At 34.6% G+C, this 3,240-nt stretch overlaps 1 protein-coding gene across 5 annotated transcripts in view; it reads left to right on the forward strand.

Annotated features, from left to right (window-relative positions):
- The window catches only part of LOC106874892 (uncharacterized), a 32,566-nt gene that overhangs the window by 14,939 nt on the left and 14,387 nt on the right, over nt 1-3,240 (forward strand). The window contains exon 1 of one of the 5 annotated variants that reach the window (XM_052976687.1): nt 226-330. The exons of 3 other annotated variants lie outside the window; for them this stretch is intronic. The gene's annotated coding sequence lies outside the window, so the exon portion shown is untranslated. Of the gene's footprint in view, nt 1-225; nt 331-697; nt 958-3,240 lie in introns of those variants that run through there. One more of the 5 variants, XM_052976686.1, reaches the window with a different exon arrangement.

Below are 3,240 nucleotides of genomic sequence, written 5' to 3' on the forward strand. Positions count from 1 at the left end.
ACTTATACGATAAATAGGACTGAATATTTGTGAAACATACCATACATTTTGCATTTGAGTTCCCCCGAGATGAACATACACACGTACACAATCATATATATATATATATATATATATATATGCACACGTATACAACACAAGCACGCATACGCCTTTAAAAGAAGTATGTTTATATATGTAATACTGTGTGTTTGTGAAGGGTGTGTCACAATCAACCAATCAGATATCAATATCTTATATAGCTATATATATATACACATATTCAGTTAACCCCTATGGATTGAAAGACAAAAATCGACCCAGCAGGATTCGAACTCGGATTGCTTGTGTGTATGTTAATTAGTCTTATATATGCATGTATTTGTGTATGCGTGTATATTTTATATCTTTGTAGAGTTGTATGTGTACGTATATATATATTTATATATATATATATACACATACACATTGCCTGTTTGTATGTATGTATATGTGTGTGAATCCATATACACATTTACGCTTATCTACGTACACACAAACTTTAACCTCTACCAACCGACGTTACATGTTCAACACTTAATTGGGGTGACGTATTCTATCGCATGTCAAACTAGTTTTGTGTCAACGCACTAAACAGATTATATAATATATATAGCAGGACATATACATACCATTTCCTTTGTGTGTGTGTATATATATATATATATATATATATATATATAATGGTAGGACAAATGCCTTATTTTGATTAATCTTTTAATACGAAGTAGTCAAGTAATTTTCGATCAACCAACGTTACGTGTGTGTGTTTGTGTGTGTCTGTGAGTGAGGCCTTGTAACACACACACAAACTTGTCGAATCTGTACGGAAACAACGATCTCCTTTTCAAAACATAAGGAACTACATAAAAACGACAGTAAAATTTACCAAACCAAAACTACATACTGGGATTCACGGAAGTCTACAAAACTTTTTAAGTATGTTTTATTGTATTTTAAAAATATACTATAAAGTTGCAATTAAATCGGTCCACAGTTTTCCTCAGATTGTAAAGTATTTACACTATATGCGTGGAATACCCGATTGTCTAGAAAAAAATTCTATGATTTTTTTTTTTATTAAATATACCATAAAATGGTAATTAACTCAGTTTAATTAACATTAGCAATCACTTAGGTTAAATGATGATTTATTTGTTAATTGTGAGAAAAATCTGGCAGGTCGTTTTTATGTGGTCACTTGCATTTTGAACTAGAGGTCGTTGTTTACGACTACATATATGTGTGTATTTGTTAACAGTTCATTATTCAAAGTTTAGTTTGAATGAGCTACGGCTCAGCGAACGTGGTAGTCAATGTCAATAAATTTATATAAATTTTTAGATATTTGCTTTTACACGTGTTATGAGATGTTTTAATTATACATGAAAACTTTGGAACAAGATACTCGTTTTCACCTTTAACTTATATAATTTTGACGATGCTCGAAATAGCCAACGAGGGAGCCTCTACGGAGTTTAATTGCTCGTCTGCCGTATCATCTTAGAAATAAAGAATGGAATGATACATTGTAACCTTAATCTCAGTGTTTCCCAATCTATTTTCCCCCAGGCTCCGCTATAACTTTCCAGAAAAATGTATACCTCACCGATGGTTGGGAAAAATAAATTATTTCTAATATTTCATAATTATACATTTTCCTCTAGAATAGCGCTGTATTGTGCAGCAAACAATCTTCACGCAGTCTGTTTGGTTGGCGGGATTGGCTGGGCTGAGTAAAGGTGAAGTATGTTTGCCGTAAAAAGATTTTCACAATTCCAGGCCACGGCGGTGGGGCGTGTGCCCCACTTTGGAAACCACACACAGGTCTACATGATGCTGTATCTGAATAGGGGACGGATGATCACGGGCTACTTGAACGCCCTTTTACCACAGGTCTACTTTATCAAGGGAGACTTGGGACAGACAGGAGCAAAGCTCTCTAGACAACACTGAATGATAGAGTAGCTATGTGTGATAGCTACGTTTCTATACATATTGGCTTGAAAAAGAGCCCCCCCCCCCGCCAGGTTTGGGAAGATTTGTAAATTCACATCTGCGAGATCTCATCTTAATTGTCCCCATCTGGTGGAGAGCCATGTGGGCTTCATCTCATAACCTTTTGTGTATTACTTATAATACACAGGACTTTTCCTTGGCGTCCAATCGTCATATATAACACATTTCTAAGGCGGTGTCCCAGCATAGCTACAGCCTAATTAATGACTGGAATAAGTGAATGATAAAACAATTTCTAAAATTAGAATTGATAATATCCTATCATTTTTTGTTTGTTTTTTGGAATATTGCTATTAATTATAAAAAATGATTAAATGTTATCGAAACCGATTTTCCTTCTATCTTTCAAATTAGCAAGCATTAACCTTCAGCTAGTCCTATGTAATAACATGTGGTGATACACAGAACACATTTCCCTGCTATCCATGCATTTATATATGAAACACATTCCGAATTTTTCCTTAGCCACCCACCATAGTCACTCAGGACTTACGAAAGGAAAGCTTTATACGATTAATGAACGATAAAACAAGAGCTTAATTAAAAATCTGAAAAGAAGCATGGATATTTAAAGCCAACTTAATGAAAATGCTTTTGGGCAGGCAACGGGGTTAATGTAGATCTTCGCTGCTTAACATTTTGACATTTGTCCTGGCTAAGTCCTTCTCTCACCTCTCCCGAAATATCTTCTAGTCATTTCTTCTCCATTTCAATGACACGATGTAGTTTATAGTTGCGCAATGTAGTTTTAATTTCTAGGTGTTCCTAAAATAACAGATGTTCACGGTTCGGAATGTCTTTAATCACATGTTTGCACAACCAAAATTCGTTTAGACCTAAACTACAATTCCTTTTTCCTTTTATATTTATATATATTTATATTTTTTTCCTTCCAACGTGTCCCAGTTCAAGTGACTTCCCTAACAAATACCAACCTAACATTAACACTTCTTTCTTTGTCTCTTCCTTCCTTTTCCACTTTCTTCTTTACTCTCTTTCTCTCTCCTTTGTGTCTCTTTCTCTTCCCTTTATCTCTCTCCCTTCTTTTCCGTTCTTTCTTTCTCTCTCACCCCCACACACTATATATATCTCTCTCTCTGTGCTATTTAACCCTAGGTCATCTGATTCACACCAAACCTGACCACTTCGTCTCTTTCAGACATCGTGTACCGTATATATATATATATATATATATATATATAT

The sequence above is a fragment of the Octopus bimaculoides genome, chromosome 25 (assembly GCF_001194135.2).
Source record: "Octopus bimaculoides isolate UCB-OBI-ISO-001 chromosome 25, ASM119413v2, whole genome shotgun sequence".
Lineage (NCBI taxonomy): Eukaryota > Metazoa > Mollusca > Cephalopoda > Octopoda > Octopodidae > Octopus > Octopus bimaculoides.